The following is a 24,291-nucleotide window of genomic DNA, read 5'->3' as shown; positions in this document are numbered from 1 at the left end:
TTAAACTATAATTTATTCCTGTGATCAAAAGTTGAATTTTCAGCATCATTACTCCAGTCTTCAGTGTCACATGATCCTTCAGAAATCATTCTAACATGATGATTTGATGCTCAAGAAACATTTTTTATTTTATTTGATGAATATAACGTTTAAAAGAACAGCATTTATTTGAAATAGAAATCTTTTGTAACATTACAAATGTCTTAATTGTCACTTTAATGCATCCTTGCTCAATTAAAGTATAGTTTCCTTCAGAAATACTGACCCCAAACGTGGTACTGTACTTTTAAAATGAGGTTATTAGATAAAAACAGTAAAGATGGTTTGGGGTGAGACTAGGCGGGTTTAATCTGATGCTACAAGCTGGTTTAATGTGAAGACAGAAGAAGGTGACTGTCTTTTATTACTTTTGCTTTACGCACTGAACTCTTCAAGGAGAGACCATCCCATTTATTGGCGAGACTTCAGCATCTCTTCATCATCTTCCAGCCAGAGCATAATGACCCCAACCATCCTCGTTCCAATGTTTATCACATTTTTCATCCACCAGCGCTGATTGTCTTCCACGGTTTAAATGAACAAGCAGAAAGACGTGAGGAAGGCCGACATCAAAGCAAATGAAAACCACGCTGTCCTCGGGAAGCTAAGCTTGACATTTTGCGGATTGAAGATTGGAGAGGTTTCACATGTGTTCTGGTCTGGTGTGATTCATATTTAAGTACATACAAGAAAAAAAATATTTAAGTGTGTTTAGGGCTCCTGTCCAGTACGTCTTATATTTACACAGATATAATAAACACTCTCTGGAGGAGGAGGCCTGTTTCCCTGGCCAGACCAACAACATCTCATGTTTATTTTGCATGTTCTGTACAGTGTGTGGAGCAACAATTTTAAATGGTTATTGCATAGAAAAGACACACACTAACTTGGCCGAGCCAGCGGCCGAAGAGTTGTGAGGGTTTTTCCTCTTGGCAGTTTATGGCCAGTTCTGCTTATCCAAAGTCATTATTGCTGCTGGATGTTGAGCAATATTTGTATCAGTCCACCTTCACATCATCTGAGGCCACATAAATGACAAAGATCTCCTAAAGTCACCATGAAATCAAAACTGACATTTCTCGTAATTTTTAATCCGAATAACTTCCCCTCCCTCTTACAGCATCTCTTCTCTTCTCTGGTGATGAAGGCGGGGTCACTTGTCACTCACATGAGATCCACCAATAGCAAGCCACAACCATCCAATTAAGCCCCGCCCACATTTGTTCTTGTTCCAGAAGTGTTTCACTCGGATATACGGCATAATATGAAAGAAAAGACGAGCATGACTTCTGTTTCATGCCGACTTTAAGTGCGGTTTAACCCAGCTGTGAGGAATGACCTTATACTGATTAAAAACTATGGTAAAACACCCACTATAACACAATGAAACATTTGCGATTTACTTGTTGACTGCAGAACAAGAATCCCTCTACATAAAGTATACCACAGAATTCAGAAAGACCAGATTAGATGGCCTTAAATTCTATCTGTAATCAGTCCTGGTCATTTTGTAGCATTATAAACTATGCAATGTGCAAAAGGAGGAACGCAACAATGTCAGGGAACAACATTCTTGCCGGAAAAGACAAGATGTAACAAAAGTCTGGTTCTTGAAGTACTCTGCATTTCCATTTAACACTCTATATGTTTCTATGGGTTATGAAACCAGTTGATGTTGACGGTGGGAACGTTCAAACGAAACCCAAACCACTGTGGAGTACACAAGAGAAGACGGCAGGATTAACCACTAATGCCTATAAGCATGACAAATCAAATTGTAGGCTCTTTATCACGGTCGCTTCTATGTAAAGTACTTGGTCTGAATAATTCACACTAATTGGTGAAATCTGTGAGCGCCGTGGGTAAAAGACAAAGCTTGACCCTAATCCAACCGAAAGAGACACTTGAAATGCTGAACCAAAAAACTGCAACTCAGACATTTTCCAGAACTAACAACAATGTTCAGAAATCAGATTATTTGAACATTCCAGACACTATCCATAAACTGCAGGAGACTTTCAGGGAATGTTGAATTTCGTTCCGCACTCTGTGGGTCTCATCATAGAGTTCAGATAAACTTAAGTTTACACACTTAGATACTGCTTGATGAAGACAAATCATATCATATGCACTACTGTGATCTTGTTCTTCATCCTCACACACACACACACGTATCTACTCATTGTCCACTCATCTACCACACACACACACACACACACACACACCCGTAAACAATGCTGCGCAAAACAACACAAGAGAATTAATGTGTTCACAGGAATGAGCGCCCGAATTCCTCAGCCAAGGCTGGACTCCAGCACAGGGTTCAGAGAGTGCAGAATCGGATGATTTGCATTGTTTCATTTGATACAAATAAAGCTTGTGGATTTTTTTAAAGCCTTTGCCGATCTTTTAATCCTCTAACTGATTCCAGCAGTGGACTCTACAAACACATTATCCAGTGAAACTTCTTGAGTGTCATTATTAAGCATTTGGGATTATGAACCTATATAGTTACTTCACAGTCGTGAACCGTGATTTGCTCGTCAGTTGCAGGTGTAATTAGGGGCGGGGCATTCTCATTCCACAGAGCATCTGATTGGACAAAACTCTGTAGTGCAGGATGAGTCATCTATATTTTGAGTATTAATGTATTCACCTTATTTTTGATGCAAGAGTGGCGGCGGCCATTTTTAACTTGAATGTGCGAGGCATCTGGTGCCATTTACTCGTCTGTCATGCTGCTTGATATTGCAAGCTTTTATATAGAAAACGTTATTTGTTATCAAATTATTTTAATATATTACCATAATCAAAAACACTGGTTTGTGGCACTAGTTGTTTTACTGTGCGAATAGATTTGACTGCATGCCTTTTGTTGTTCTTCTATAACTAATGAATCAGAAGTCTGGCACATTCAGAGAGAATAGCTCACTTCCACGTTACAAAATAAGATGGATATTTCATCAAATATGTTTTGTTGCTGAAAGTCTTTTATACTTTCCTACTAATTATATGAAAAGTATACAGTGGCTGGAAGAAAAAAAATAAGAAAAAAAAGATAAACAGAAATTTTCACACTCTCACTTTCTCTGAATCTGATGATAGAGAGATAAATACAATACAATATTTTAAACTGCATCTCATTATCCAGAAAATCACTAATTTAGCTATTTATTTATTTTTCCTCTAAGTAGCAATGCAATCAATTTTGTTCTGTAACACTATTACACTATTACACTGGCTGGAAGATAATTATAAAAAAATTTATACGGTCTAAAAAACTATCATCATAAGTGTGTCTGCACAAAAAATTATTTGCACTATTAAATCGCACAAGGCAGCATAATACTGTCACTTCATTTATTAAATTATGATTAAAATGTACTTAGTCTCTATTGGTTTCACAGTAAAATTCTGACAAATAAAAGAAAATTAATATATTATTATAAAATACAATATTGATCAGAAACAATCATTTAGCAATTTTTTCCTCCATGTTACATATTGCACAATGCAGCATAATATAGCATAATATTTATTAAATTAACCAAAAATAATAGTCTCCATTGGTTTCACAGTAAAATTCTGGTGGAAAAGTATTTTATTGTAAATTACTGTTGAATATTGTAAAATCCGAGGAATATTTTGCATTTTATGCAACCTATAAAACATTAACCTGCACTATTACGAGATGTGTGGCCCACAGTAACCAGTTCAAAAACAGTTGCCAATGCAACTAATACATAATTAAGATAATAATGATTCCAGACCATTAATTTCCATGCATCATCTTATTTGTCATCTTTGTTAAACAAGGTAAAAATGAGGTTTTGCAGGAACATTATCCCATAAACTTGGTTCATATTCATAATTGTATAGAATCTCGTAGCCTTATAAAACAGATTAGGTTTACCATCACAGTAAATGTAGTGAGATAGCGAGCACCAGAGCTTTCTCGTCTCAGCGGGAGGCCGGCATGCAGAATAGCAGGTAGTGTTAGTGTTCTGGCAGTAAACATTTACTGGGAAATGTGCAGAAGTTCTTTTTGTAAGGCAATTACGCTGCCTGCAAACTCCCTGATGTAATACTTCCAAATTGCTGGTTGAACGCAGTCAAACTCTACAACACAAAAGGCATGCAGAACGTTACACAACTGTCTTCAGAAAGCAGACATACAACATTTATTTATATCAATTTCCTTCAGACCTCCAAAGTATGAAGTACATTTTCAAAGTTCACAATGGCCTAAATATTCCATTTTACTTCGTTTACAAGCTTAAGTTATGATCTGACATCCGTTTTAGTGTAAACTTCAGTTGCTCATTAGTCTTTGTGAAGAGACGTTTCATCAGTCACTACAACAGCATGTGATTTAAAGCCGTGTGTTTTAATTATAGACACTGGTGAAGATGGACGAACTTGACTCAAGTATGAACACGGTCGATGATCAGTCTTATAAACAACTATATTTTAATGTCAAACGACTGCAAAATCAGCTGCTGTTGAATTAAATGTTTGACATTTTCAGGTAACAGATTTCAGCATAACATTTGATGTGTCCTTGAGCCATAAATATTATGATTAAACAGTTTCCCTTGACATAGCTCATGATATCATTAGTCAAAAGCTTAAAGAAAATATGTATAATTATATATACTGTATACAGGGCTTGACATGAACTTTTTTACTCTCCAGCCACAGTTACAAGTCACTCAGCATGTTCACATCGACACCATGGGGGAAAACGGCCATATAGATATTTTTAATATTATCTCATTATTAGGCTACTGTCACTTTAAGACCTGATGAACGGATCCATTATACTGTTAGGTATGTAGTGTTTTCTTTCTCAACTGTTTACGTTCATTTAAAGGGGTGGTTGATTATGATTTGACTTTTCTAACTTTAGTTAATGTGTAATGTCACTGTTTGAGCATAAACAACATCTGCAAACTTACAACGCTCAAAGCTCAAAGCAAAGGGAGATATTTGCTTTTAAAGAAATTGCTTTTTAAGAACTACAACAAACGGCTGGTAGAGACTACACCACATTCCTCCCAGGTAAGTGACATCACCAACCCTAGAATTTACATAAACCCCGCCCCCGGAACACGATTTATAGATTATCATGACAGAATATGCTAATCAATGACTAGAAGATAACTATACATACATAAATTCATCAACTAACCTTTCAGAAATGTTGCTTCTACATGTTGTCACTTCTTCTTGAGTCTCTCCATCATTGTCTGACTCCAGTTTGAACATAAAAGGCTAAAAGTTTTAGAAATTTTCAGGACACAAGCTCTTGAAGCTCCGCCCCCTGTGCCGGGAGCAGCAGCTCATTTGCATTTAAAGGAACAGACACAAAAACAGTGCGTTTTTGCTCACCCTCAAAAAGTGACAATTTTAACATGCTTTATAAAAATATCTGTGGGGTATTTTGAGCTAAAACTTCACACACACACTCTGGGGACATCAGAGACTTATTTTACATCTTGTGAAAAGGGCATTATACCACCCCTTTAAAACATAACCGACTGTGTTTATGTGAATTCTCGCCAAGACTGGCATTTTGTGTCTATTTAAGCGCAATAAGCAGCGAAAACAAACGCAATTTAGTACTGAGAGCCTTTAGTACTGTTTTATCTGTGCACACAATTTGGGTGCTAGCACAAAATCTGCAGGAATGAGTAAAATTATGCACAATACACACAATCCCACAGCGAGATTCAAGCCCTGTAACACCAACAGTATTCATCCTGAGCAAATGAAACGAGTGAGTGAGTGAGTGGAGGCGGGTTTGTGTGTAAGAGATGAGAGAGAGGAAGAGCAGCTGGTATCGTGTATCTATTCTGCGGAAAATGAGTATTGGAAGCGTTTCAGATATTTTAGTATCGATATGTATAGAAAAATTGATATTTTTGACAACACTACATTGCACTTAGTTTATTATTTCAGATTCCTTTTTAAAAGACTACAAATGAAAAAATTATATATATATATATAATATAATATATATAATCAGTGTTGTGTGTAACGCGTTACAAAGTAACGCGTTACAGTAACGTAACTACTTTTTTGGGTAAAAAGTAGTGTAACGCGTTACTACTAAAAATTTGGTAACGAAACGTAGTTCCTTTTTCAATTCGGCGCAACGTTACTTTTCCCATGGATATATTTGACAGCGACACTGCCTCAGCTGCGCGCTTGAGAGAAGAGAACTGTTGAGAACTGAAGAAAACGATTTAGTTTCATATTTATGTTTAAATAAAAAAATAAATAAAAATTGCGCAATATATCGGGAGACAAATGGAGTGTGGAGACATGATTTTGACCACTTTATTAAGTTTGTTTTTGTAGAAAACCTGTATTTAAAGTGAATTTCGTTTTGTATTAATTGTATCTTAATTTTAATCAATGTTTTATCAACCAGTTGGCTGAATTAAATAAGAAGTAAATTAAAGAAAACTATTAAGTTTCATATTTATGTTTAAATAAAATAAATAAATAAATAATTTAATCTATGTTGATTATATGAAAAGTGAAAAGCGTGAGTAAGATCATAATTTTGTGCAATATATCGGGAGATAAATGGAGTGGGCAGACATGATTTAGACCACTTTATTAAGTTTGTTTTTGTAGAAAGACTTTCTTTAAAACGAATTTCGTTTTGTATTAATTGTATCTTAATTTTAATCAATGTTTTACCAACCAATTAATTGCCTGATTTTAATAAATAAGTAAATATGGCATGCAAAATAATCATGACGGCACCAGCGCGTGAACTGGAGCTCCTCTCCATACTGTAAATGAACCGAAACTCATAAGCTACTTGTCTCACAGACCTGAGAAATATATAGAAAGCTTGAATATGTGTACTTTTAAACAAACAAAAAATAATTTTCTCTCAAAATCTCTTTTTTTTCTCCTACTCCCTTGATAGAGTGAGTCGTATGTCTGAAAACTAAGCTTATGTCTTCTATATCATTTTGTCCTATGTTATCAAGACGCGATTCGCACCGGTGTTAGAGAGCAGGGAAGCTTTATTGGCTGTTGCCGAAATTTAAAGTTCGGTGGATAGGGGAAGCGGAGCGGAGAGAAGTGGCGCGAGCACACGGCTCATCGCGGAGTGTCGCACTCTACCCCATGATGCAGAGCCGGCTGAGAATAAAAGTTGCCGCACACAGCAGCGCCAATGAGAAGGACTTTTTTTCTTTTGAAATTGATACTATTTTTTATAATAAAGAGCACAAAATAATTACCTGTTAGCCTATGTCCTCCATTGTATAACTTTATGTCTACATATTTAGGAACATATATTGGGTTCTGCCCAAAGTCAAGCAACATAAAAGTAACGTAAAAGTAACGAGGAACGTAAAAAGTTACTTTCCAAACGGGGTAACTAAGTAAAGTAACGGATTACTTTTTTTAAAAGTAACGAGTAACGAGCAAACACTACTTTTTAAAAGTAACTTCCCCAACACTGTATATAATAATATACTGCTCTCTCTGGGTCAGAACGCAGATCTGATTCTGAATGTTCGCTGTGATCGGACTTGTCAAAGGTTTAACAGACATACTGTCTCCGAATCATTTATGAATAAGATTGCACATTCATATTACACATTTATGAATAAGATATTCAATCGAGATTGCGATCTTGTAACGATTAATCGTGAAGCTCCAACCTGTGTGAGAATGCAAACTGCTGATGACTTCATTCACTTGAGTTAACGGTGTTTGTCAGTTTTCTAGATTAAAGTTCTGTATCATAATACAGACATTCATGCACAAATGTGCATATATTCTATGCTTCTAATGCACATAAATAGAATAAACTAGTCTTATATAGTCCATGATTCGGCTTAACATTCACTCATTCACAAACATGCATTATAGTAAAATTCATTTACAACAGCAACATTTGTTTACTCATATTATACCTCGCTTTGAAAACCTACATCTGACTAGGAAGGTAGATAAGCCCATGCTGAATAAAGATGGATCTTTTTAGCATGCATATTTTAATAAGACAGTGAACAGAGTTTGCTTTAGACCAGAGTTCAGCAATAAATATTCAAGCCCTCCAGACTGAATTCATTTGGTGGCGTGCCGACTAAACCGGTCTAAAGGCTCCGATCACCACAAAAGGTTTAAGTTTGTTTAAGATCCTCTTCGCAAGTCTTTCCAAAAAGACAGAACGCTCTCGTATAATTTACTTTGGAGAGTTTATACGAGCCGCGACTCCATTGTTCCGTCACACATTCTGGATTCTTTATGATGCCGAAGATCTATAGCAGCACAATTAACGACTCGCAAATGAATTCCAGAGAAAATGATTAGATGACAGAGAATTAACAAGGATGTTGATATTTCTGGCACAAGGATCAGGGAGAAACGCACAAAGCGAAGTGGCCCAATTAGTGGGTGTTTAGCTGGAGGTGGAGCCCTGAGGAGGGGGGGGGGGGGGGTGGTCGGGCCCCCGAGGACTAGTTGTCATGGTTACTAGCGTGTCACCGAGGGCCCTTTCCCTTTCACGCTTTCATTCTCCGTTCTGTTCTCCCTCTCAATCACCACCACAATTAGACACAAAAACACAAGTCTCTCTCTCTCTCTTTCGCTTTCTCTCTCCAAGGCCAAACTCTCTATTTCAGTCCCTCGAGGGGGAAGGCTGAACGAAGCAAAAGAGTGTGTTTTTTATGAACACTGAGCTGAAGTGGAAAGAAAACTTTGAATGTTCTTTTCATTGTTTGTTGTCTTACCCTCACAGTTTTTCCCCTCCTCTAAGTTGATCTGTTCTTTTTGTCTAGGATTACATAATGGTGCCATCCATTCCCATTAAGAGGTGTTGCTTCCCAAAGCGGACGGACCGGGGAGGCTTTGAGCGTTTTACAATCTGATGATGCTTCTGGAGTTTCTCTTCATACTGTAGTATTGTGACGTATGCATTTGCATCTTTAGTATGTGGAATAGTGATTGCAAGATTGATTCATTTCCGCGAACTGGTTCTTTTAGGCTATTCGTTTCAAAAACGATTCTGCGGTTCGTACATCACTGCACAATGAAATTCATTTCTAACATCAGAAACTGTCAAAATAAAAGCCTGTGTGAATGGAAAGTGCTGATCATTGCTTTTCATTCATTGGGTCATTGTTGTCAGTTTCATTCTGTGTTCCTGCACGTCAAATTGCATCTTGCACAAGATTCCTACATTCAAGTTTTGCTGCTATTATAATACAATCCAGTGGATTTATTCTACGCTTAAAAACTATATAAAAAGACTAATAACTAGTCTTAACTTAATATGCATGCACAAACTATAGTAAAATTCATTTACATCTTTCACAGGGTGTCTACAGATATAAACAAGTTAAATTTAAGACTTTTTAAGACCTTTTTAATGCCACTTTGAATGAAATTTAAGACCAAACCTGTGATGGAAATACACATTATATTACATACGTATATGTAATATTTAACCTAAGTAATTGAAATAATTTAATATTAACTACTTGTTTATTGAGCTAAAATCAATGTAAAATTTGCAATCGTGAGAATATTCAGTAAAATAGCTCCCGTCATGTTATGTAAATTAACTATATCACATGTTATAAATAAAAAACTCAACATTTAGAATTTTTACCTCAGTATGTTTCTTCTGTGAGGTTTTTTTTTGTGTGCCATTATGCTCATTTGTTTTGATTTCTTACTATAAAATCTATCACAGAGACAAGCAGCGCGAGCTTCAACAGCGTTACCAGAAATAGCCTACATTATCATTATCATTAGCTGTTTATGTAATAAAATCTGAATCATTCTGGCGATTCAATGCTTCACTGGTTATTTGAAGGACATTAGGGCCGTCAGACTGGATACATTTTAGCGGTAATGTGACCAGAAATATTTAAGACCTATCGAATCTGAATTTATGACATTTTAATCATTTTTAAGGCCTTTTATTAGGAAAACTTTGTTTAAGACATTTTAAGACTTTTTAAGGACCACCCTGCTTTCAACATAACGTTTTTGCATGTTTTAATTCCATTTTATTTCATAATACTAGTCATAGTAAGCATTTTTCCAGCATCTACATCAGGCATGCAAGTCAGTCTGTGCATGAAGACCAGAAGATCCCATAGAGAGAGAAAAAAACAGCACCGAATTAAAGCATTTCAAAGCAACTTCCATACATTTTTTATGCATATTAATGACTCATCTAAACTGTGAAACGTCTAATATTAATATCACTCACTGATCTTAGCCTATTAGCTCTGTGTGAAGACTGATATTTCACTTCCAACAGCAGCAGACGACAGTGAAATGTGTCTAAAGCTACAGGGAGCAACAAGCCTGCCGGTCAAACACGCTGAATAGTCTGCGCTTCAAGAGTCAGAAGTAATGCTCTGCTGTGCTTTATGGACTCGGTCGGCCAGTTGGCTCGCCACTATGCAAATCCAAGCTTGAAAAGAAAAAACACCCTGGAGTCTTACAGAAGGAAGCCCTCGTGTCTTACATCTGATGCTGCAGCTCTGAAGGTTTAATCTCACGTGTGTTTACTCTACAGTTAGATGGATCTGCTTCTCCAACAGCAATGAGAATAAATGGAGCACAGAAGGAGACTTTGGAAAAACGGCATAGGTTTTCAGATGAGACCCATCAGTGTCTGAAACAGCCCAAAATCACCAAGATACTAAAGTGTGCAATCAATATACAGACTGACAGATTTCTACAATTTCTCTGCAATTTCTTACGAGACCAACCATTGTTTCCACCATGCAATAAAAAATGTAAAATGTAATTGCAACTTTTTATCTCACAATTCTAAGAGTTGCGACTTTATTTCCCAGAGTTGTGACTTTTGCGCGACGTTATTTCTCAGAGTTGCTATGTTATTTCTCATTTACGACTATTTCTCAGAGTTGCGACGTTATTTCTCAGAGTTGCGATGTTATTTCTCAGTTACAACGTTATTTCTCAGTTGCAACATTATTTCTCAGAGTTGCGATGTTATTTCTCAGTTACAGCGTTATTTCTCAGTTGCAACGTTATTTCTCTGAGTTGCGATGTTATTTCTCAGAGTTGCGATGTTATTTCTCAGTTGCAACGTATTTCTCAGAGTTGCGATGTTATTTCTCAGAGTTGCGATGTGTTTTCTCAGAGTTGCGATGTGTTTTCTCAGAGTTGCGATGTGTTTTCTCAGAGTTGCGATGTGTTTTCTCAGAGTTGCGATGTTATTTCTCAGATTTTTGACATCATTTCTCAGAATTGCGATGTTATTTCTCAGAGTTGCGATGTTATTTCTCAGAGTTGCGATGTTATTTCTCAGTTACAACATTATTTCTCAGTTGCAACGTTATTTCTCAGAGTTGCAATGTTATTTCTCAGAGTTGCAACGTTATTTCTCAGAGTTGCGATGTTATTTCTCAGAGTTGCAATGTTATTTCTCAGAGTTGCGATGTTATTTCTCAGATTTGTGACATAATTTCTCAGAGTTGCGATGTTATTTCTCAGAGTTGCTATGTTATTTCTCAGTTACAACATTATTTCTCAGTTGCAACGTTATTTCTCAGAGTTGCAACGTTATTTCTCAGAGTTGCGATGTTATTTCTCAGATTTGTGACATCATTTCTCAGAGTTGCGATGTTATTTCTCAGAGTTGCTATGTTATTTCTCAGTTACAACATTATTTCTCAGTTGCAACGTTATTTCTCAGAGTTGCAACGTTATTTCTCAGAGTTGCGAAGTTATTTCTCAGAGTTGCGATGTTATTTCTCAGAGTTGCTATGTTATTTCTCAGAGTTGCGATGTTATTTCTCAGAGTTGCTATGTTATTTCTCAGTTACAACATTATTTCTCAGTTACAACGTTATTTCTCAGAGTTGCTATGTTATTTCTCAGTTGCAACGTTATTTCTCAGAGTTGCGATGTTATTTCTCAGTTGCAACGTTATTTCTCAGAGTTGCAACGTTATTTCTCAGAGTTGCGATGTGTTTTCTCAGAGTTGCGATGTGTTTTCTCAGAGTTGCGATGTGTTTTCTCAGAGTTGCGATGTGTTTTCTCAGAGTTGTGACGTGTTTTCTTAGAGTTGCGATGTTATTTCTCAGAGTTGCGATGTTATTTCTCAGATTTGTGACATCATTTCTCAGAGTTGCGATGTTATTTCTCAGAGTTGCTATGTTATTTCTCAGTTACAACATTATTTCTCAGTTGCAACGTTATTTCTCAGAGTTGCAATGTTATTTCTCAGTTGCAACGTTATTTCTCAGAGTTGCAACGTTATTTCTCAGTTACAACGTTATTTCTCAGTTGCAACGTTATTTCTCAGAGTTGCGATGTCATTTCTCAGAGTTGCAACGTTATTTCTCAGAGTTGCAACGTTATTTCTCAGTTACAACGTTATTTCTCAGTTGCAACGTTATTTCTCAGAGTTGCGATGTTATTTCTCAGTTACAACGTTATTTCTCAGTTGCAACGTTATTTCTCAGAGTTGCGATGTTATTTCTCAGTTGCAACGTTATTTCTCAGAGTTGCGATGTCATTTCTCAGAGTTGCTATGTTATTTCTCAGTTACAACATTATTTCTCAGTTGCAACGTTATTTCTCAGAGTTGCGATGTCATTTCTCAGAGTTGCGATGTTATTTCTCAGTTACAACATTATTTCTCAGAGTTGCGATGTCATTTCTCAGAGTTGCGATGTTATTTCTCAGTTACAACATTATTTCTCAGAGTTGCGATGTCATTTCTCAGAGTTGCGATGTTATTTCTCAGTTACAACATTATTTCTCAGAGTTGCGATGTCATTTCTCAGAGTTGCGATGTTATTTCTCAGTTACAACGTTATTTCTCAGAGTTGCGATGTCATTTCTCAGAGTTGCGATGTTATTTCTCAGTTACAACGTTATTTCTCAGTTGCAACGTTATTTCTCAGAGTTGCGATGTCATTTCTCAGAGTTGCTATGTTATTTCTCAGTTACAACATTATTTCTCAGTTGCAACGTCATTTCTCAGAGTTGCTATGTTATTTCTCAGTTACAACATTATTTCTCAGTTGCAACGTTATTTCTCAGAGTTGCAATGTTATTTCTCAGTTACAACATTATTTCTCAGAGTTGCGATGTCATTTCTCAGAGTTGCTATGTTATTTCTCAGTTACAACATTATTTCTCAGTTGCAACGTCATTTCTCAGAGTTGCTATGTTATTTCTCAGTTACAACATTATTTCTCAGTTGCAACATTATTTCTCAGAGTTGCGATGTTTTTTCTCAGTTACAACATTATTTCTCAGTTACAACGTTATTTCTCAGTTACAACTTTATTTCTCAGAGTTGCTATGTTATTTCTCAGAGTTGCAATGTCATTTCTCAGAGTTGCTATGTTATTTCTCAGTTACAACATTATTTCTCAGTTGCAACGTTATTTCTCAGAGTTGCGATGTTATTTCTCCGAGTTGCTATGTTATTTCTCAGAGTTGCGATGTCATTTCTCAGAGTTGCTATGTTATTTCTCAGTTACAACATTATTTCTCAGTTGCAACGTTATTTCTCAGTTACAACATTATTTCTCAGTTGCAACGTTATTTCTCAGTTACAACATTATTTCTCAGTTGCAACGTTATTTCTCAGAGTTGCGATGTTATTTCTCAGAGTTGCTATGTTATTTCTCAGTTACAACGTTATTTCTCAGTTACAACATTATTTCTCAGAGTTGCGATGTTATTTCTCAGTTACAACATTATTTCTCAGTTGCAACGTTATTTCTCAGAGATGCGATGTTATTTCTCAGAGTTGCGATGTTATTTCTCAGTTACAACGTTATTTCTCAGTTACAACATTATTTCTCAGAGTTGCTATGTTATTTCTCAGTTACAACATTATTTCTCAGTTGCAACGTTATTTCTCAGAGATGCGAAGTTATTTCTCAGAGTTGCGATGTTATTTCTCAGTTACAACGTTATTTCTCAGTTACGTTATTTCTCAGTTGCAACGTTATTTCTCAGTTACGTTATTTCTCAGTTGCAACGTTATTTCTCAGAGTTGAGATGTTATTTCTCAGAGTTGCAATGTGTTTTCTTAGAGTTGCGACATCATTTCTCAGAGTTGCGATGTTATTTCTCAGAGTTGCGATGTTATTTCTCAGAGTTGCGATGTTATTTCTCAGAGTTGCGATGTTATTTCTCAGTTACAGCGTTATTTCTCAGTTACGTTATTTCTCAGTTGCAACGTTATTTCTCAGAGTTGAGATGTGTTTTCTTAGAGTTGCGACATCATTTCTCAGAGTTGCAATGTTATTTCTCAGAGTTGCGATGTTATTTCTCAGAGTTGCGATGTGTTTTCTTAGAGTTGCGACATCATTTCTCAGAGTTATTTCTCATTTACGACAATTTCTCAAAGTTTCAACGTCATTTCTCAGAGTTGCGATGTTATTCCTCAGAGTTGCGATGTTATTTCTCAGAGTTGCGATGTTATTTCTCAGAGTTGCGATGTGTTTCCTTAGAGTTGCGATGTTATTTCTCAGAGTTGCGATGTTATTTCTCAGAGTTGCGATGTTATTTCCCAGAGTTGCGATGTTATTTCTCAGAGTTGCGATGTGTTTTCTTAGTGTTGCGACATCATTTCTCAGAGTTGCGATGTTATTTCTCAGAGTTGCGATGTTATTTCTCAGACTTGCGATGTTATTTCTCAAAGTTGCGATGTTATTTCTCAGAGTTGCGATGTGTTTTCTTAGTGTTGCGACATCATTTCTCAGAGTTGCAATGTTATTTCTCAGAGTTGCGATGTTATTTTTTCAGAGTTGCGATGTTATTTCTCAGAGTTGCGATGTTATTCCTCAGAGTTGCGATGTTATTTCTCAAAGTTGCGATGTTATTTCTCAGAGTTGCGATGTGTTTTCTTAGTGTTGCGACATCATTTCTCAGAGTTGCAATGTTATTTCTCAGAGTTGCGATGTTATTTTTTCAGAGTTGCGATGTTATTTCTCAGAGTTGCGATGTTATTCCTCAGAGTTGCGATGTTATTTCTCAGAGTTGCGATGTTATTTCCCAGAGTTGCGATGTTATTTCTCAGAGTTGCGATGTGTTTTCTTAGTGTTGCGACATCATTTCTCAGAGTTGTAATGTTATTTCTCAGAGTTGCGATGTTATTTCTCAGAGTTGCGATGTTATTTCTCAGAGTTGCGATGTTATTTCTCAAAGTTGCGATGTTATTTCTCAGAGTTATTTCTCATTTACGACAATTTCTCAAAGTTTCAACGTCATTTCTCAGAGTTGCGATGTTATTCCTCAGAGTTGCGATGTTATTTCTCAGTGTTGCAATTAGAGTTCGGTACCAAGTCGGTACAGAAATGTTACAAATGTGAGCGCTGTTGAGCGGATTCGTAAACCCCTCTGATTGGCCATCATTTTCATGCGCTCATCAGATATGGCTGGTGATTGGCTACAATTATCAACACATGGGAGCGTTTGAGAGTGTCTTTTGAAAGCGTCTGTATCTGTGCAAGCGCTCGGTGAGGAGCATCATCGATGGATATTTACAGCATGTTTTTGAAGTGCTGATCATTGTAGCCAATCAGAGACATGACGCGAGTACAATGGCCAATCAGAGGCTTTTACGATTCTGCTCAACAGCGCTCAAAGCGTCACATTTTTATAATTTCAGTACTGACTTTTTACTTTTTGACAACTCTAGTTGCGACATCACTTCACAGAGATGCAATATCACTTATTTTTATTAAATGAACCACACATGAAACTTAATTCAGTTTCCTAAACTATAAAAAAGCTTTGCTAACAATTAGAAGTTGGTTTAACCATAATATCAAAGTAATCTTTTTTGAGAAAAAAAAAAAAATCTCTTTTCACTAAAACACTGAAGTGTAGGTGGTTATACTAGTTACATCATGTTGAAGGTTTTCTTGGCTCTTGGTTTTGTGCAATCTATTCCCTCATTGGTTATATAAGCCCCCAACGCTGAGAACTGCAGGAATATATAAAAAAACTAAAACAAATGCAATATTTTACACCAGGCCGTTGTTGAAATCAGTTGCACACCTGCACCAAAGCTTACAGTATTTAACATTTTTTTATTTGTTCCAGTAGGAACAATTGCTCAGCAGAAAACTGTCAGATAACATTACAGGTGAGATGGAAATTCCCTCAGAAAGACTGTAAACACCATTATGCCTCTGTAATAGTTTGAAGCTCACCTGACATCCTAGAAGCAGATCTGGCTGGCACACACAGCACCCTGTAGTCTAAAGCCTAATCCTATTAAAGCGGAACTAGGTATTACTGAGATCTAAAACCCACCCGCCCTCACAAAGCTGCGAACAAATGAAGAGGAAAGTTAAGGAACACCTCCAAAGCCTTCTGGACAAAAGGGTAAAAGCGAAGATTTATAATAACACACGGCTGGAGCATTGCTTGTGCGATAAACAGCTGCATATGCATTAGGTAAGAAATATGTAGAAGGCAGCTGCATGGGAATGGAGCATTAATCTGCATTAAAAGGCTTAGCAACTGGGACATTTTCATCAATGCCATTCAAGTGGCTGATTCAAGACTAGGAATATTCCACGATAATCTGCCTTTTTAAGGGATAACATGTCTGAGAAAGCATAACAGAATGAATTAAAGAGGTTGCCAACAACTCAAAAAGACATTAATATAATACAGGGGTCTTCAAAAAAGGGTTGGGAAGATATACTTTGATTTCAAAGTCATTTCTTTGGGGGGGGGGGGGAATGCATTTAAAGTAAATAAATAAAATAAATAAAATAAAATAAAAATTATATATAATATAATATATATATATATATATATAATATAAAATATATCTAAATAATATTATCTAACAAAATAAATGTATAAATAAAGAAATAAATATATACGTACTGATGCTTGATTGACATCCTCTCATTAGCATGTTGCACGAAGGAAAAATAGATATGCAACTAAATGCAAAAACAATAATTAATCAAAGAAAAGCAAAAATAACTTTAAATTTTGCATTTCCTCAACCATTTATTTATGTTTTATGCTCTATTTTGTTATTATTATTAATGGGGCATCTATTTATTTATTTAATCATTGGTTTATCTCCTTGCACATTTATTTATTCATATATTCATTTATTTATGCAAGAATATGTGGATTTATTCATTTATTTATTTGCATATTTATTGTTTTTGCAGGTTTTGTCCTCTGTAATAAATATTTGTATGAAATATAAATGAATAAATACAAATAATTACAATAAATATAAAAACAACAACAATAAATACACAAAAACGAATTAATAAATATATAAAAATAAATCAATAAAAATATAATAAATACATTTATAAAAATAGCTAAATAAATATATAAAAACAACTACAATAAATGTATCAAAATGACTAAATAAACATGAAATAAATAAATAGAAAACAAATAACACAAATAAAATAAACACACACATATATATACACACAGGTAAGAAACATGTATTTTTAAGCACTTTTTTGTCACAGACACAACCAGTGTCCTGAAGAGGGCGCTGTGTGCAGTGAGTGCACTGAGTTTAGCATGAGGAATGCAGTTGCAGAGTCAGACTGTTAACATGTTGTTCCCATCCAAGTAGTTTGTGAAGTCGTTGTGAGAGACTATAAGTCAGGTGCTACACTTCAGTACACTAAAACACTGAGATGTTACTGTAATCCAGAGGATTTAGGAGTATGATTAAGAGATAACTTAACGTGGATGAAGAAACGGATCACTGATACCTGCAAACACAAAGGACTGAGACGGTTCAGTTCACTTTCAGTAAATACTGTAGAAACTCGAGTTCTCACAGCTGAGTTGAGCCAATGGTGTCACATCAGTCAGAATATGCTGAGATCTACTGGTGTCAAGTGTTTATTCATTTTCTAAGACAATGACTGCCATAAAATACAGAAGTAGAAACTGGTAGCTTGAGCTCGGCTCCTGTGCCAGTGATGATAGTGATAGAGCTCTGCTGCCCTCTTCTGGCGGAGTTTAGAACACACGCTGCTGTGATAGCAAAGAAAAGGCTATAGACATTCATCTTAAAAGGTGAAACTAATATAATATATAGAATCATTACATGCAAAGTGAGATATTTCAAGCCTTTATTTGTTATAATTTTGATGATTATGACTTACACCAAATTTTCTAAATTTCTGAGATTTTGAATTTGGGGTTTTCATAAGTTCTGTAAGCCATAATCATCAAAATTATAACATATAAAGGCTTGAAATATCTCACTTTGCATGTAATGAGTCTATATAATATATTAGTTTCACCTTTTAAGTTGAATTACTGAAATAAATTAACTTTTGCACGATATTCTAATTGTTCGAGTTTTACCTGTAAGGGTTCAGTGTAAATATTAAGGGTTTTACATATTGATGTAATATGGTTTTGCCCATATTTTCAATCACTCATTTCATTGGGTTTTAGAGTTAAAGGAAAATGTCAGTAAACTTACTGGATAATGTCCTGCATGGCAAAAAATGTACCAGTTTTATAGCATTTGATACAGTGCAAATTGTACAATGTTACACATTTATGCGACATCATCACATGACATCGTCAGGTTGCATGTTTAATTTAGCAAGTGTTCTTAATAAAAATGGTTATTTTGCATCCAATTTTGAGTAAAAATTTCAGTCCAGTTCAATGAGTCGAGAAGGAGATGTTAAAAATCATAGTTAATATTACTTCTGGTGCATTTGTCACAACTGACAGCATGAGTCAAGAAGTGTTTTATTCATGCAAGACGTACTGGACTACTAGAGATTCCCATGGTTTAGTCGTTTTACTGGTTAGGTGCATTTTCTTTACAGATTAGATAAATGTGGACTATCAATACTGAAACACTGCAAGTCTCTAAGCAAGTACGTGAAGCTCGCAGGACTAAAGAAATGTGAAGCTTTTCAAAACATTTCAAAGATTACACGTGGAAAGTATTAGTCCAACTATCAGACTGATTCACATCTGAAACCCTGTCCTGATAGACTGTAGAACTATTTAAAAATAATAATTGAACACTATGTTGTCAAAGTTAGTATTTACAGTTAGTACATTAACATTTTAACAAAATCAAGCTCAAATTGATTATTTTTTATCAGCAAGAGTCAGAGATCTGTGTTTCGTCCATCATTAGAAAGGTGCGTCGCAGAACATTTACATTTTTCACGGGTACATGGGTTGCACGGGTTGCACGGGTACACGGGTTGCACGGGTTGCACGGGTACACGGGTTGCACGGGTTGCACGGGTTACACGGGTAGCACGGGTTGCACGGGTTGCACGGGTTCCACGGGTTGCACGGGTTGCACGGGTTGCACGGGTACACGGGTACACGGGCTACACGGTTACACGGGTACACGGGTTGCACGGGTTGCACGGGTTGCACGGGTTGCACGGGTACACGGGTTGCACGGGTACACGGGTAGCACGGGTTGCACGGGTTGCACGGGTTGCACGGGTTACACGGGTTATTGTACTGTAAAGTTTGTCCTGTCGTGTAGTTCATTTGGCCGAAAGCCTGTTATAAAAGATGAGGTGCTGTGCATCTGTATCGGCTGAGAACTCACTATGCTAAACCAGACTTATATAGCCTGACTCTCTTCTCTCCTCAATACATAACCTCTGGCCTTTACAAACATCGTGTTTTTTGAGTGTAAAAAACAATGCATCTGTTGAAACAACCTGTTCTTTATTCACCCTTGCACTGCAAACATGCAGAGACTCTTCAAACTGTGTTATAAGCGTCACACACTCCTGACGTATGAGGTTCTGCCGATAGTTTGAGGTTCAATGGAGTTACAAGGTTTAGTCAAAAGCTCTTTTCAGTATAAAGTTCTATTCAAGCTCTTTTATAAAGTAAAGCCAAAAAAGTAAATACAATAAAAAATGTAAATGTAAAAAAAAGTATTTTTCCCCCCTAATCAAACTGTTTTCAGAACTGTAACGTTACAGAAGAAACACTAACAGAAACATTAAAACACTGATTCGGAGTTGGGTTGCACGAGGATGAAACCGGATCTACGAGCATCAGCTTTACTTAAAGATGAACTCACAAAACTGAAGAGCAAATTAACAAGACACACCTGAAATGAACGAATAATCAATCAGAAACATCAGAAACAAACATGAGGAAGACAGACCTGGGGCCTGTTTCATAAAGGAGGTTAAGTGAAAACTCTGAGTATGTTAACCCTGAAATGAGGGAAACTCTTGAGTTTTCTGTTTCAGAATGGGAGGTATGTTAAACCTGAGGAAGCAGAGTAAGTCAAGCCTGTTTCTGAAAGAGAGGTAACTTATACTCAGAGTCAGTTACCATGGTAACTTACTCTGTGAACCTAACCTGGTCGGGAGCAGGTTTTCTTCGGTAAACCCAGAGTTTATTTCGGTCTCCTCCCCTTTTTTAAAGAGGAAGTGGTGTTTAAAGGACAAGTTCGGTATTTTACACTTAAAGCCCTGTTTACAGATCGTATCTGATGAAATAGAACGGTTAAGATAAAAATTTGGACACATGCTCCTGTCCCGAGAATTTTAGGTTTATTTCGCTTTTGTGGACCTATTTTGCCAAACGCGTCACACCCGTGATTCTTCCGTTGAGAGCTTGAATAATAGACACTCCAGCCCAGTTGGTGGCGATAATACACCTTTGCCAATTGCAAGCAAACCACGGGCATTTCATTGAATACACAGAAGAAGCAGAAGAAGAAGCGGCGGAGTAATACCGTAAAGGTGCTGCGGTCTCACAGCACGTCCTATTAAGTCAATGGAGTTGGACAAAAACTACGATAAAACCTGTTGGAATGCATCTTTTTCAGCGATTTTTGATGGAACATATCAGTGAACACCCCCTGACCACTCGGTGAGTTTCACGTCTTTGTAAACGAAAGTTTAATGTGTTTTTAGGACGGAATCTTCCAGTGCACATAGACAACCATTGTGGGGGTGGGGGGGGGGGGAAGCGAAATAAACCTAAAATTCTCGGGACAGGAGCATGTGTCCAAATTTTTATCTTAACCGTTCTATTTCATCAGATACGATCTGTAAACAGGGCTTTAAGTGTAAAATACCGAACTTGTCCTTTAAACACCTCAGTCATTCTTTCAGTACATTTTTATTAATAAAAATAATAAATAAAATATTGCTATTTTTACTGCTGTTTTAAAAATATATTTTTTTTTTTTTTTTTTTTTTTATAAGATGAAGTCTATATAACTCCTTAACTTGCAAATGAAAATACAGTAGTAGATTAGAGTTACATAATGTAGTTCTAAACAAATTCTACAGAATTAAACTGTGGCATTTACTGAAAATCACTGAACTGTGTTCATCTGTGCACCAGAAGTGTGTGGGGGGGGGGGGGATACCCGTTTATACTTGGATATAAACTTATATTCTATAGGCTACTCCACATAAATATGTGAAAAAAATCTGAATGTGTAGATTGTGTGATGTGTAGACACATAATGTTAACATTACCTCTGTAGGCCTCTCTGTGGCAGCAGAAACTCTTTATCCCCATGTGATGAGCATTTGGTTGAGTACTTTATAACACTATTTATCATAATTTCTGGTGTATTGAGTAGGCGACTTACAACTGCCTGGGGATCTGTTGGGACAGGAGGCTCCAAAAGTCAGATATTACCATCAGAATATGTTGGGACCAACAAAAAACCCAACCCAAAGTAAAATAAATGGAAATGTCAAAAATAGCCTATAAATGACACATGTAAACCTCTTACATTTTATGAAGGCCCTTGGATCTTCGGGAGTGACTGGCTCTGAAGTCCCTCCAGGAATTCCCTCAGCCAAAAATGCTGCTGCACTGCTAGACACTGGATGCTTTAGTTATGTCATATGTTTGTAAAGTCAGGTAGCCTACACCCATGATAGGCTCAAGCCTTACCTAATTGAATTATGTTTTTATATTTAATTTTCAGCAGCTGCCATGTTCTTTTAATGCCTGCAGGATTGTACCTACATGAAAATTAAAATTAGGTTGAATAACATACTTTTCTTCCAGTTTCACCTCTGATATTATAACAGTTGGGTAAGTTACTTGTATTACTAACTACAAATAACATCTTCAACAGTGTAATTAGATTAATGTCTACTTATTACTAATTACTAAATCCCATATCAACCTCAACCACTTGAACAATACAAGGAGAGACAAGAAACTGCACTTTTAATGCTTTCAAATAAACAATACACAATTGCATGAATTATTCTTCAATTGACCAAAGTGTGTAGAGGGAGAAGGTTACATAAAAAAATATACCTTTTAAAAATGTATGTTAAATATACAGAATTGTTCTATAGTCTAATGCAATTACATCAGATTTTACTTTAAATTACAGAAGATTAATTACACCCAACACTGTATAACTAATTAAAATATAAAGGTGAGAAACGTGCAGACCTCTTTTTGTCTGGCGTGTTGCCATGGTGACTCATAATATCTGTGCTCCATTGATAATGGCTTTTCATAGTTGTGGTGCACGCGCTTAACTCGGAGTAGGTCAACTCAGAGTTGATTGAACTAACTAATTTCAGCTGTTCTGTAACCGAAAACTCAGAGTTTCCCATCTCAGGGTAAGTCAACTCAGAGTTCAAGTTTTAACTCAGAGTTGAACCAGAGCCCGTCTACGGAGAGCCTTGGCACTCCCTATTTAGCCCCATTGTATTGATTTTGGTTGCAGTACCATTAGAATTCCACTGGGGGTGATCGCGGGCGAGTGCAGATTGAATGGGAGTCAATGGGGCTAGACGGCTAAATTTGTCTCTTTCACCCGATTGCCGTTGAGAAATCTCAGATTTTATTGTAGGTTTTGCAAGTTCAACATAGGTTATAGGTCGAAAGTTGAATGAACCAGTACTTATGTCCTTTCGATTTCTTACAGGTTGGGCCGTTGTTGGCCGGAACAAGCTAGCATTCTGCTAATGAATGACGTCATCACATTTTTGAACGCTTTTTTAGAGCAGATAAGTGAACTTAAAAATGCAATTTTCAGCTGAGTGTATTATCTTAGCCCCCCCTTTCGAATACAACATTTAAATTACTAGAAAAAAAATTATATCCTGAGAAAAGTGGGTTTTGAGGGGTATTTCGCCATAGACCTCCATTCATTCTGCACTCGCCCGCAAGCGCCCTCGCATGGATAGAGACGTGCTACTGCAACCAGTCCAGAACCCGGAAGTAAGCAGAGAGTGCCAATTCTCTTTATATTAGACATTCTCTGGTTGAACCTCCTTTCTGAAACAGGCCCCAGAACTAATCAACCCAACACAGACAAAGACAGAGATCAGAACAGTGACAGGAGTGAAGCATTACGTGTTTTAAAGGTATAGCGGAGGATTTTTTACTTCCTGGTGGGTAACCTATACTATTGGTCCTCCTAATTGTCAATCATTCTGGTGAATCAATCAAACTTTTCAAAAAGTGGAGAGGGCGGGTCTTATCTAAAATTTGGAAAGATCCTCCGCTATACCTTTAAGCCCTGTCTGAAGTAGCTTACTACAACATAAACACAATATATCAATATGCAATTGTTCATTTGTCTCAACAATAGACCAAATAAATCTGTCACATTCCTGGAAGCAATAAATCACACAATATATATATATATATATATATATATATATATATATATATATATATATATATATCTCAAGTCCCACTCCTTTAGTAATAGCACATCATGTTGTACCCATTCGACCGCAATAATAATGAGAAACAAAAAAACAAAAAACAGTGCAAGTTCTATCAGACTGCCAGCAGGAGGAGACAAACACACATGTAGATCAGCACCGCAGATAATAACCAGCAGAGACCAGCAGAGACCAGTAGAGACCAGCAGAGACCAGCAGAACTCACTGTGCTGTCCATCAGCTTGATCTACTGACCTCTACTGAACTTTAACACTCTCTGATTACGCCAATCAAATCATTGATGCAGTTGCTACCAGCCAATCACTGGGCTCTATTTACTCTCTCTCTCTCATTTCAGACATCAACAGAAGGTGTAATACACACACACACACACACACACACATATACATACATACATACATAGATAGCCTACATATATATATATAGTTAATTAAACATGCATATTGTCACACTATATGGGGTAAGTTGTCACAATGCAAACTGTCATTTAACAGGCTATTAGATTAAACATAGGGATAATAGAGGCAATTATTAAACATTTAAAAATAGTAAATTA

The 24,291-nt window shown here is 36.5% G+C and overlaps 1 long non-coding RNA gene across 1 annotated transcript in view; it reads right to left on the bottom strand.

Annotated features, from left to right (window-relative positions):
- Window positions 1-24,291, bottom strand: part of LOC309485384 — an 81,461-nt gene that overhangs the window by 56,230 nt on the left and 940 nt on the right. The gene's annotated exons all lie outside the window — the stretch shown is intronic.

The sequence above is a fragment of the Leuciscus leuciscus genome (assembly GCF_965113295.1).
Source record: "Leuciscus leuciscus genome assembly, chromosome: 21".
Lineage (NCBI taxonomy): Eukaryota > Metazoa > Chordata > Actinopteri > Cypriniformes > Leuciscidae > Leuciscus > Leuciscus leuciscus.
The sequence above is the reverse complement of the archived record's forward strand: the minus strand, read 5'-3'. Positions and strand labels throughout refer to the sequence as shown.